Source organism: Uloborus diversus, chromosome 8, assembly GCF_026930045.1.
Source record: "Uloborus diversus isolate 005 chromosome 8, Udiv.v.3.1, whole genome shotgun sequence".
NCBI classification, from domain to species: Eukaryota; Metazoa; Arthropoda; class Arachnida; order Araneae; family Uloboridae; genus Uloborus; species Uloborus diversus.
The window spans coordinates 114,217,793-114,231,943 of NC_072738.1; the positions used below are offsets into that span (position 1 = coordinate 114,217,793).

The following is a 14,151-nucleotide window of genomic DNA, read 5'->3' on the forward strand; positions in this document are numbered from 1 at the left end:
TTTTTATTCATACGGATAATTTGCACACCCGTCAGAGCTCTTGTTACCTTTTTTTTTATACCCCTACGTATCTTTCAGCGTACAACGAAATATTACACCATCCCCACTTCCCAGCATTAGGATCTTCCAAAAATTAAAAACAAAATAACACAGAAAATTGCACCAAAATGTTGTCTGATTTGTTTCTTGTGGTTTTTAGTTTGGCTCCAAAAATGCAATGCTGTTTCTTTGTAATTAAACTTTTTTTTTTGTAATAACATGGCAGCCCACTGTTTGTATTTACTATAGAAAAAAAGGTCTAATTTTTAACAATTCATTCGTGCATTTAAACTGGACACTTTTAATTTAAAAGCCAAAATATTGGCAACCAAAGTTTAATGACAGAAAACAACAACTTTGCAGTACTTTTCTAATTAATTTTTAGTTAAAACATGCAGTTTTAACTGCAATAGAAAACGGTGTTTTAAAATATAGAATAACCAATGCTGTAAAATTGTTTTCCAAGTTTCTAACTAAAAGAGAGTGAGATAGGTGATAGGCTAACAAATTGCTTGTGGTTAAACAAAAGGGGGCAAAGGAAAATGATACATTTAAAAATTAATTTAAAATATGTTGAAGTAATTGTAAAATATAACAAAACGTAACAAAAATTTATGGGATATAACATTCAGTACTGATTAAAAAAACGAAAGGTTAATTCCAAAGGAAACGCCATTGCATTACTGGTGCCTAACTAGCAACTTTGGAATCCTGTTGCAACCAAACCAGGGTCTCTATGCATTCAAACCGCTTTACCTGCATTCATATTCAGTGGGAATTGACCAAAATCTATAATTTTGTCCAGATCCGTGGCCTCTTACCATTAGGTAATCAGATTATTTCCAAATAACGGTACTGGGTTTTACGAGTTTCCATCAGTTTCCTGTGGAAAAAAAGTAGTATCTTGGCGAAAATTTTCCTCCATTGCAACAATTTGCATGGATGTCCGCTTCTCACAATTGTGAAAAATATTTAGATGTGCTCATCATTTTTACTAGGTGTTTTGCCCTTCAGCTCTATTACGGCCCTTAAGATTGACTGAGTCACAAACAAGAGCAAAATGCTCTAGTGCTGTAGTTTTGCATAAATTGCAACTGCAGGAAAATAAGAAGCTCAGCATTTATTTGCAATTCTGACTTAGTGACTGCTATATTTGTTAAAATACTTAAACGAGTCTTCCTGGCAAATCAAGAAGGTATTAAGCTTTTACTTTATCATATCTATATATTCTTGGAAAGTTCCTGGTTTCTTCCAGAAACTGACTGGCTTTTATTGGAAAGGTTTCTGAATTCCTCCGAAAGGTTCCAATATCAGAAAGGTTACTGACTTAATATAGCTCATTATTTTCCAGGAACGTTTTGGAATTTCCGTTTACAGTCTACTTATAAAGCAGAACTGGAAAACCTATAATTTGTTGATATTATAACAAAAAATTGAGGATCTCTTTATTTCAGAAGTTAGGGAAAGAAATTTTTCCATACCTGAAGTGTTTGAAATCGGGGGTGACACAAACTAAGATTTTTGGAATTTCGGAAATTCTGAATTTGCTAAACGAAACTTCAGATCTTGCCAAATGATGTATGTCAACTAGTTTGCAGTATAGTTTCAGGAAAAGTAAATTGTGCGCTACTAATTTATTGCATTTCTATGACAAGGTTACCTTGGCTTTAGATAACAAAATGTGCGGATGTTGTTTATATTGATTTTCAAAAAGCTTTCGATAAGGTACCACATGTTGCTCTTCTCAGCAAACTAGCTAATATAGGAATAGGAGGAAAAACCTTATTTTGGGTTAGGAATTGGCTGACTGGAAGGAAACAAAGAGTAGTTGTAAGAGGAAATCATTCAAAATGGAGTGATGATTTAAGCGGGGTTCCTCAGGGATCAGTTTCAGGGCCTCTTCTGTTTATTATTTTTATGAATGACATTGATGAAAATATTTCGGGAAACATTAATTGTTTTGCTGACGATGTAAAAGTTATGGGGATTGTAGAGAATGAGGAACAAGTAAAACAGCTTCAAGAGGATTTAGATTATATTACTAAATGGGCGGATAGGTGAGTAATGGCAGTTAATGCAGGGAAATGTCAAGTGCTACACATAGGTCATGGAAATAAGCTCATAAGTCATTATTTACAGGGTTTGGTCATTAGTCAAGCAGGCTGGGTGTCTTAATAAATCAGGATTTCAATTTTAGTCAATTGCAGACTTAAATGGCTTAATATGTATGTGCAAAGGAGAGTCAGAGGGGACATGATTCATTTGTTTAAATTTATTAAAATGAAAGATGTTAATGGTTTAACTTTTGCACAGAAAGCAGGACAAAAGGTAATTATTTTAAGCTATTCAAATCTCATTCTAACCTGGAAATGGGGAAAAATCGTAGGGAACAGCGTACAGAAGGGGCAGTAATGAGCAAAGGAGTGGATAGCTTTAAGAGGGCAATTAGATCTGGGCCCAACTAGGCTAGTCCTATTCATTGGGGACTAATGACTAGGACTAGCCTAGTTGGGCCCAGATCCTATTGCTGCTCGTCACATTTGTAATTGTTTCTCCAATTAATTGGTATAAATCAGCCAATTGAACATAATTGAGAAAACAGATACTGATTAGTGCCCATCAATCAGGGCATCCCCAAGTACTATAATGGTAAGAAAATAGTTTTCCTGCATTAGAGGTGAGATGTTTTCATGTTGCACAAAAGTTCAGTTGATGTCTTTACGAAATGGCTTTGATTGCCTAATGTTACATCTCAAACCTCATTGCCTTTTCTTGCTGCTTAATGTAATAGTGCAATTTTACCAGCCATTAAAAAATGAAGTAGAACGTTTTTGATCAATTTGAGAAAAAACTGCTGATTTTTAAAAGTTAATAGCAGACCGGGGCATCAAACTTTTGACTGTAAACCATTCAAAAAAGTTTTCTTAGAATATTATAAAACTAAATTTCCAGATTTTTTTTTTTTTTGTTAAATTCCTTGATTTTTCTCAGCCCCCTCCTCTTTCCCCAAATTTAATGAATACCTTAACGATTGTACATTTCAGGTTTATTGCATATTCAATCTGCCGCTTTTCTTTTCTTTCTTTATTTTTTCTTCAGAAATCTGCCATAAATCATTAGAAGACATGGCACAGACTGCAGCATTAAAATTTTTAGAGGGTGTTTTGAAAAGAATTTTTTTTTGGGGGGGGGTCTTGCTTTTGGGGGGTCTTTGCGATCTAGGGGGTGCGCACTTGCTCTTAGTGGGGGGCATCCCAGTACTTGCAATGGGGTGAGTAAATTTAAGAGGGCTCTTGATCTCCATTGGGATTGATAAATCAACTATGACCAACCTAGCTGGGCCCAGAGCCTGTTGCTGGTCGTCACTTTTGCTACTGTATTATATTTTAAAATGCAAACTTTTGTAAAAAAGCAATTTTTAAAAAGAGTTTTGTGAATATGCCGATTTTATTACATTATATTTGTGAAAGTGCCTATTTTGCTAGAATATTTTTTTGTGATGAAAAGTACTGATAAACAGCAGTAAAATCAGATGTATATTCAGCCCCGGCTGACCTAAAGCTAAAAATAGTGTAAAAAGTCATATTGATTGATCGTAATTGTAAGAATTGGAAAAAGATCAAGATGTATAATGAGCAAAAGTTGACAGGTATGCAGTGCTACAAAAAGAAAGTTGAGTGTTGTTTGACTTATTTTTTTTTAATTTCCCATTTATTTAATTCTCAATTTTTAACATAAAACTGAAAGGGAAACTATGGTTTTAAAACCCAGAAGGATGAAAAGAAAACCCAGACTTCTGGGGCACACCCAGGGATGCCCTAAACTAGGGTTTCCATCATAGGAAAAAATATGAGTAAGTCAATCTCACCTCTGTTGAAATTAGGGTGCAATTTTTAAAAATTGAGAGAGATTTAAAAAAAAATCTAGTTTAACTGATGTGATAAAATAACTGATGTGATGCAAGAAAGTCCTGCATTAAAGTATTTTTCAACTGAAATTTCTTTTAAAAGCCCGCATTCAGAAACCCTGTCTGCAACTAAAACTTTTGGGAGAGGGAAAATTCTCAATTTGACAATTAAAATTCAAATTTTAACAGATGATAAAATAAAAGTAGAAACAGTGCACACATATCATGTATATATCACCCATTGATTCTAATGAGAAGTACCGTCAGGCATCATTAAAAAGATTTTTAAAAACAAAATAAATTTAAAAATCTCAATGTTGTCTCCAAATCTGCTGAATCTTCAGCAAAATTTGCCAAATAAGGATTTTTTGAGAGGTCATAGTGACTTCTTGTGTCTTTCTATCGGGGCAGCCCTGTGTACAACCAAATAGTGATAAAGGATGCCTCAAATGTTGACAATCCTATAAATGCGACTTTACAGTTTTATCATTGTATTGCATTTTTAAAAATATGGATAGGGCGTAAAAATCCTTAAATTTTATTTATGATTTTACATACCAAGGTTTTCAAGAAAACATAATTTTGTAATTCCATTTAAGAGCAATTAACAACTTGTCGCATTATTTTTTTTCTACCAGGGGACTCTGCCCCCTGCTCGTTGACGCTTACTAACCCCCGAAGATTGGTTCGAAACATAGACTAATAATAAGAATAGACCGAGCTATGGCAACACTTTTGTTGCTCATAAACCAAACCATGTGACTGGTGGATATCCTAGCAACAGCGGGCATTGATCGTGGCAGACGATCAACGCCCGCGAGAAATAAAATAAATAGAATTGATAGAACATGGAAGAATGATCTTTTATGGAGTCCGATTTGTAAATTTGTTATTCTATGTTGTAAATATTTTGTTGATATAGTGAGCTTTTGTTTAGATAGTACTGTGCATTTTCTTTAGTCAATTTCAATAACTCTCTAAGCAATTAAAAATGCAAACGCCCATAAAGAATTGGCAAACAGTAAGGTTTTTACCTACAATTTCAATTTAAGATACCGATTAGTACATTTTTGCGTTAAAGCAAAACGTTTACGTCATTACATTCACGCCAACGCTGACGTAGCAGTTCTAAATGAAATAAAAGTTACTGTAAACTGTGATCGAAAACTAATGTTACTAATGTCATAATAATGCATAACTGAAAGAAAAACAGTTCAATCTCTGCACCTGGAAAAAAAATTATAATGAAAACACATTACGTCTTAAAATACATGTCGAGTGCCAAACTATAGATAATGTTGCCATCTAGCAACCATGCTGCCAAAGTTTTCGCCAAGCCTCCCACCAGTCACATGATGTATCCATGAACCAATTTTTTCATCAGCAAATCTGGGAAAGCTCGGTCTACTCTTATTATTAGTCTATGGTTTGAAACCTTATTTGATTCACGAAGATTTAAATCATCTGTCAGAAAGAATCAGATTGAGAAACACGTAACAAGTTCTGTTTTAAAGAAAGTGAATATTTCCCTCTCCCTCCCATAGAAAATAGAATTTAAATGAAGAGCTCATTTTTAGAACATAATCCCACTCCTTTCCGAAAATATAAAACGAATTTGATAGAAATATGCATAACCGAGGCATTGAAAAAAAATCACTTTAAACAGCACCCTTTTCAAGCTTTCCAAACTAACTTGTATTAACTTGCAAAGCTATAGGTGCTAAAGGACCTCTGGACTGAGCCTAGGACTTTTCGCTAAAATGGAAACCCTTATATTTGCTGTTCTAATTTATTGATAAAATTGTTACATGCTTTATTTGATGCAGAAAAAAATCTTTTGGAACAACATGAAATGTTATAGGATGTGAGAAATCTTTCATCCGTTTAATAGGCAATTTACGTGAAATTTTAGCCTAAGAAATTAATCACAAAAAAAAAACTAATTTGAAATTTAAAATAAGAAATCCCAGGTGCAAATCCTCGGGGCTCGAAGTAATTTTGTACAAAATTTCAAGATTGTAGGTGCTATGGGGTCTCCTGGATGCAGGCCCGCCACAGGCTTCACAATTTCTTTGAAGTTACTTTTTTTAAAAATATATTATTGAGATACGAATTTAAAATTACCACTTCAAATGAAAACACTGAAACAAAAATGTTTTCGATTATTTAAGTATTTTTATTATACTACTATGAAGAAATTCATAAGAAAAATTACAGTATTCAATTACAAAAGAGCAACATGTCACAATAATACGTGAAATAATGTTAACTCCGGTGAAAAATTTAGTGGGCTATTTGTTTTTGTTTCTAACTTGAAATTAATTGTATATTACTATACTTAGTATATTGACTTTAAGCAGACAACTTACAATGAACTTACTTACGACAACTTTCAATTGAAATGGACAGATTATCTTATTTAAACATTATCTTGATAATTTTATATGCAACGCATTTTAAATTAAATATTAATTATTACAAGAATTAATTTTTATAAAGGAAGCACGATCCCCACCTATGGTATATAAGTATACATTTGAAAAACATTTAATAGAAAAACAGAAACCTAATGTGCGTGATATCAAACGCACATCAACCTTCTTTTAAAAAACATATTAACATTATATGTTTTCAGTGCGCTTCTTTTCAGGTTATTTCTATTTACAGTATAACCTTATTTATCCAGACTAACTTGGACCGAAGGCAATTCGAATAAACGAAAATCCGGATAATACGGATAATAAGCAGTAATCAATTCTCAAATAAGCAGACTTATCTTTTATTAACAGCAAAAAACGATGCTTTGTAACAAAATTACATAGGATTGTTACTCGCAAGTACTGTATCATTTCTAGTTTAGCTGCAGTGGTGTCAGACTGAAACTCCAAATATGTTACATTGTTTATTTGATAACTATAATTTATTCGACCGCCTATATATAGCAGTTGTGTATTTAATGAAAATAAAGAGCGAATATTTGGCACATTTATAGTTCTGTTCTTACTATCACAATTTAGAATTATCATTCAAGTGAATATATTTTTTAACTCTACAAATTTGATTCAGATAAGCCAGAGATCTGGATAAACGGGAGCCAGATAAACGAGATTCTACTGTAAATATAAATATTCATCAAAAGCACCAAAGCAAAATTGAAGTTTCGGAGGTGAACAAATAGTTTATTTCTAACACATTAATTGAATTTGAAGTAGATGATTATATGTAAAGTATTGTGTGGGTGGCAAAAATATATCGAAACTAAGTCTAAAATTTCTCATTTTAACTCAATTTATCTCCAAAAAACCTAAGTATTTTCTAAAGAAAAATAGGCAGCCTCTCGACTTTAAATTGAATCTCCATTGTTATAGTGCGAGATTTTTCTCCAAGAATGGGAAAATTGTAAACTAAACTAGAGCAAGAGAACAGTGTAACGTTTGGGGTAGACAAGCTCTCGCCATTGTAAATGAGAGGAAGACATCATGTTGGCAGCTTTATGAAGTTTAATTGTAGAAAAATGACATTTGAGCATTTCCACTGTTTTGTATTGGTGTGTACTCCCCATAGGCTTTGCTCCTATATTCCTCCTCCGAGAGGGAGGTTCTTTAGATAAAATATAATAAGTACTAGTAACTCTAAGAAAATACATTCATGCTATTTGCTGCGCCCTCTTCACTCTCTTTCCGTCTATCTTTACCACATTTTATCATTTATCCACATTAAACCATGATAGAACATTTTGCTTACAGAAACTTAATGCAGAACTTTAATGCCTTTCACTATTTTTCAGATCACCAGATGTCGCCTTAAGCGTCTTTAATAAACGCACTTATATCATATTAATTGTAACTCTTGCGAATCGAACTGCGCAGTACTCTCCAGTCAGCCATTATCTATACAACATGTTTCGTTCTACGCACTACCAAAGGTAGGCGATTATGTATTATATATTTTAGTTCACAATGTTTTTTCATATGCAAATATATTCATCACATTGTATATAATCATTGCTTTCATTAAATATATGGATCGAACTTGCGCCTGGTTATTAAAAATAACATTTGATTATGAGACTGAAGTGATTGGAGATTTTGATGTTTAGTATTTAACTTCAATTAAGTAAATTTAAAGTCGTAAATGTTTCAAAATGAAACTTAATCTTTTGAAAAATAAGTATAACTTTTCAAATGACTGACTTAAAAAGAAAAAAAAAAGGCGCAAGTGTAAAAACTGAAAAAAGAAACTAGTTCTTTAAAGAAGAATTTTTTTTCTCTATAAGTATTGTTATTGTGTATTTTAAATTGTGTTCACATATATCTTTCAATTTATCACAATGGCTCAAAAAGATGCTGTGTATATTGACAAACTTAATGATGGCAATTATTCAATTTGGAAGTTTAAAATAGAACAACTTTTAATTAAAGAAGGCTTATATGATGTTGTGTTCGAAGCAAAACCGGAAAAAGTAGATGAAAAATGGAATAAAGGTGATAGAAATGCTAGGGCTTTAATTTGCCTAAATATTAGCGATTCGCAAATAATTCATGTCCTGCATTCCAAATCAGCACAAGAAACTTGGGAACACTTGAAATCCGTACATGAGAGAGTAAATTTAACAAATAAGTTATTTCTTCTTAGAAAATTATATTCTATTAAATACTATGAAAACTCGAAAATTCAAGATCATATTACCGAAGTCTTAGAATTAACGGAAAAATTAAGAAGCATTGGCGAAGAAGTGAAAGAAAATAACTTAATAGCGATTCTGTTATGTTCATTGCCAAATTCATACAGTAACTTAATAACTGCGATAGAGATAGAAAGTAAATCGGAAGATGAATTAACTTTGGAATATGTAAAAGGGAAATTAATAGACGAATATAGAATATACGCGTAGAGAAGAAATGAAACAAGTTCGTAACAAAGTAGATTCTATGGCTTTGAAAGGAACCAGTAAAAGATTCACGAAAAAGTATTGCGATATTTGTAAAAGAAATAACCATTTTCGAGATCAATGCTATTATTTAAATCAACAAGCAGGCGGTGCCTCTCGTGATTCAAAGCCGAAACAAAACTACAAAAATAAAAATTTCACTAACGAATGCAGATTCCGCAGCGCTCAAGATCAGTACAAGCCAAATAACTCCAACGCAGAAGTGAAATATAAAGAAAGAAGCAAGTGTGCTTGGGAATCTGAAGCCATAAATAACGGGAATGAAACCAATGCATTAAATAACGGGGATGCTTACTGTAGTGAGTTAGATGAATCGGTTTTAATAACAAATGAATATTCTAATTTAGCAGAAGATACTGAATTTCTGATTGATTTAGGTGCCACTTCACATATGGCGCGTAATTTAAATCTTTTCTGTCAGCTAGATAAAAGTAAGAAGCAAAGTGTGACTATTGCGAATGGGGAGAAACTAAAATCTCAAGGTATTGGTGATATACGTTTCAAAGTGAAATCTTTTGACAACACAATAAACAGAATCAAGTTGGAAAATGTTTTATATGTACCAGACTTAGATAGCAATTTATTATCTGTAAAAGCGTGTACTGATAATGGTTGTGTTGTTAAATTCGAAAGTGATAAATGCACAGTTACGAAAAATAATAAGATTATACTGAAAGGAGAACCAACTAATGGTTTATTCAAACTGGATATAATTAAAAGTGATGAAAGGTCGTTTACCGTATCTGAAAAAGATGTTACTTGCTCGGATTCAAACTGTATTTTAAAATGGCATCAAAGATTAGGCCATAGAAGTTTTGAAGCGATCAAGAAAATAATGAAGGATGACTTAGCAAGAGGAATACAAATTAAAAACTGTTCGCATAACTTAGATTGTTCAATATGCATAAAAGCTAAGTTAACGGAGAAACCATATCCTAAGAATGCTAATTCTAGATCAGAACAGATTTTAAATTTAATCCACACTGATTTAGCAGGCCCATTTGAAGTTGAAAGTTTAGGCGGAAAAAGATATTTTTTAACTTTTATTGATGATTATTCGCGGTATACTTATGTGTATTTTCTTTCTTCAAAAGATGAAGTTTTTGATAAATTCAAAGAATATGTATCATCAACAACTAATAAATTCAGAATGAAGATTAAAGCAATAAGGTCCGACAATGGAAGAGAATACTGTAACAAAGAAATGGAAAATTACTTCAAAGAGCTAGGAATTTCTCATCAAACCACAGTTCCTTACTCACCGTCTTCTAATGGAACGGCTGAACGCAAAAACAGATCTCTACTTGAAATGACTATTGCTATGCTTATAAACTCAAAGTTACCAAAAAGTTTTTGGGCAGAAGCAGTTTCAACAGCAAATTATCTTCAAAATCGATTGCCTACAAAAGCAGCTCCGAAGACCCCTTACGAACTTTGGAACGGACAAAAGCCAAATTTGGGTCATTTGAAAGTTTTTGGATGCAAAGCATACATGTACGTTCACAAACAGAAACGGAGGAAACTTGATGAAAAAGCAATAGAAGGAACCTTTGTAGGATATGATATGAGAAGTAGAGGATACAGAATCTATACAGGTGGAAGAAAAATAGTAGTAAGCAGAACAGTAAAATTTTCTGAAGAGATTCATGAATCGAAGGAAGGAGCAGAAGATTATTATATCGATCAATCGGATTTAATTCACTTTAATCTGCCTCAGCAACATGAAGACTGCAGTGAAGAAGTGTTAGAAAAAGAACATGAGCAAACAAATGAAGGAGTAGTAGAAGTAGAGGAAGAAGAAAATCTTCAAAGAAGATCAAGCAGAAAAACAAAAGGTATTCCACCAGAAAGGTTGATATACAAGGCTGAAACAAATCTTCCAATGTTACATGAAAATAGAGATCCACAATCTTTTGTTGACGTACTGAGATTACCAAAATTGGAGCAAGAAAAATGGTTCACAGCTATGAAAGAAGAAATACAGTCCTTAAAAGAAAATGATACCTATGAACTGACCGAACTACCTGAAGGAAAACGTGCAGTTGGAAACAAGTGGATTTTCAAAACTAAATATGACGAAAACGGTCAAGAAGTGAAATGCAGAGCAAGAATTGTTGTAAAAGGTTTTACACAAAAGTACAAAATTGATTTTGATCAAACATATTCGCCAGTCGTCAGACATACAACAATTCGCACTTTTCTTAGTTGGGCAGCAATTAACAAGGCAAAAGTGTATCAAGTAGATGTTAAAACAGCTTTCCTGAATGGTAAACTAGACGAAGAAATTTATATGCTACAACCAGATGGGTTTGAAGATCCAAATCATAAAAACAAAGTTTGCAAGCTAAGAAAATCAATTTATGGTTTAAAGCAAGCTGCAAGATGTTGGAATATTGAAATGGAAAAGACATTGACGAATCTCGGATTCTCACAAAGCAAAGCTGACCCCTGTTTATTTACAAAAGGAACTAATGAAGATAGAATAAATCTAATCGTTTATGTTGACGATATCTTGATAACAGCAAAAGAAGAAAAGTTAACCAAGAATATAATAGGTGATTTGCAGAAAAGTTATAAAATAACATCACTGAGAGAAACCAAATATTTTCTAGGCATGGAAGTTAACAGGAAAAAGGATGGAAGTTTTATGCTCTCACAGAAAAATAAAATCGATCAACTTGTGAAACAGTTTGGATTGGATGATGCTAAACCAACCAGCACACCAATGGAAACGAATTATTACAGTTTGCAAAAAGAAGAATATCTTCTAACTTCGAATGATCAATACAGGCAAGCAATTGGAAGTCTTATGTTTATCTCGACTGTTACACGTCCAGATATAACTTCAGCAGTTCACATACTAAGCAGAAGATGCAATAATCCTACCCAAAAGGACTGGAACGCAATAAAGAAAGACATCAGATATTTAAACTGTACAAAAGAAATTTGTTTACAATTAAAAGCAAAATCAGCACCAACTTTAACTGTTTACACGGATGCAGATTTTGCACAAGACCAGCATGACAGGAAATCAACATCTGGATACCTGATATTTCTCGGAAACTCACTAATTTCATGGGCATCGAGGAAACAAACTACAGTTTCATTATCGTCAGCTGAAGCTGAATATATAGCTCTGTCTGAAGCAATGCAAGAACTTTTATGGCTGCTAAAACTCACAAACGACTTGGAACTTTTTCAGTCATTGCCAGTAAAAGTGTTTGAAGATAACCAATCCACAATAAAGCTGGTGCAGTCTGAGAAATTCAGTTCACGAACCAAACACATTGATACAAAGTATCATCACATCAAAGACTTGATCAACAGAAACATTATAGACTTGGACTATCTTCCAACTAATGAGATGCTTGCAGATATAATGACTAAACCTCTTCCTAAAGTAAAATACCAGTACTGTAGGGATAAAATGAACCTGGTTTAAGTTTCTATAACAAAACCAGGGGATATGATAGAACATTTTGCTTACAGAAACTTAATGCAGAACTTTAATGCCTTTCACTATTTTTCAGATCACCAGATGTCGCCTTAAGCGTCTTTAATAAACGCACTTATATCATATTAATTGTAACTCTTGCGAATCGAACTGCGCAGTACTCTCCAGTCAGCCATTATCTATACAACATGTTTCGTTCTACACACTACCAAAGGTAGGCGATTATGTATTATATATTTTAGTTCACAATGTTTTTTCATATGCAAATATATTCATCACATTGTATATAATCATTGCTTTCATTAAATATATGGATCGAACTTGCGCCTGGTTATTAAAAATAACAAACCATGCAAGCTTTCTGCCTGCGCCTACACTGAGGAGATCTTTTTTGGACTTTTAAAAATGTTTTCTTTTTTTTTTTTCTTTTACAAAAAATAAATTTGAGCATTTACTTAGTCAGTTTAGCGCCCCTAAAATCAGGCGCCCGGGGCACGAGCCCCGTCTGCCCCCCTCTAGTTACGTCCCTGGACTGCTTAAGCAAAGTTTGAAGGAACAACGACAAGATTGATTAAAGGTTGAAAAAATTTTTAACACTAAGTCTTAATATAAAAAGCCCAAGTCTTAATTAAAGAATATGTGCTAGAAACGTCTTAGTCATTATTTTCAGTCAATTTATTTTCACACTAAGTATTTCAAATATTTTTTTTCTTCTTTTTGGTCTGCTGTGACATTTGTTTTAGCAGCTGCATCATTGTTCTTTTAGAACACCAACACTATTATTTACTGTTTTTATAGATATTTTTTCAATGCATAGAGCCTTGTTTCGTACTTTTAAGAGCTGAGACCATCAATTTGATCTTCAAAAATGCATTTGGCATTTTCAATTCAGTTTGATACTTGAAGGATGAAAACAATCCCCCCTCTCACACACATTAAATCCTGTATATATGTCACTTTCATACTGATACCTTCATTCTGGTCTTGTACCTCTATTTTTTAAAAAGTTTTCTACAGTCCACGCGATGCTAGTTAAAATGACCCCTGTTGTTGAAACAAAATCTTTTTCTCTAATGAGAGGTCATTACAACGTGAGAGGTCGCTATAACATGCGGCATGTTCTTAAGTCCTTTTTTAAACTGCACGAATAATTGCTCATAATTGCTCAATAATTGCTCATAATTGCTCATAGTTACGCTCGTTTTAAAACAGAATCGAAAAACTAACAATATAACAAAATAATTTAAAAAGTTTTTTGTTAGTTTCTTTCTCTTTTTAAAAATTTTCTGCTGCAATTGTAGAAGTTTACCGCTTTTTTGATTTTTTCAAAAAAATATAATTCGTAATGTCTACTATGTGCATTTGGTTTTCATCACTTCTTTGACCCTGCACCAACAAATAATTCTTTCAAAGGTAATATTTTACTTTCAGAAACATAAAATGTTTAACTATTAGTTTTCGAATAGGTAATCCTGAGGATAATACAAAAATTGAAACTTAGTTTTGGACGTTATATTGGAATAAAGGGTCAGTTTGGACGCTCTAATGGACGGTAAAATAACATTGCATCTATGGAATTGGAAATGGAACTTCATGCATCGGTCGCTATAATGGAAGGGTCGCAGTAATAGGAGGCCATTCTATAGAGCCTTGACTGTATTACATACTTTAACAAAGAGCTGATTTCTCAAAATTAATAACAAGTTCACCACAACAATCGTGAATTTACAAAAAAAATAAAACTAAGAAAATATCTCCTAATGCAAGCTTGAATTTACAGTGAAACATTTAAAAGGTATA

General features: G+C 32.9%; 1 protein-coding gene across 1 annotated transcript in view; it reads right to left on the reverse strand.

Moving 5' to 3' along the window:
• The window catches only part of LOC129227296 (pleckstrin homology-like domain family B member 1), a 120,842-nt gene that overhangs the window by 71,461 nt on the left and 35,230 nt on the right, over positions 1-14,151 (reverse strand). The gene's annotated exons all lie outside the window — the stretch shown is intronic.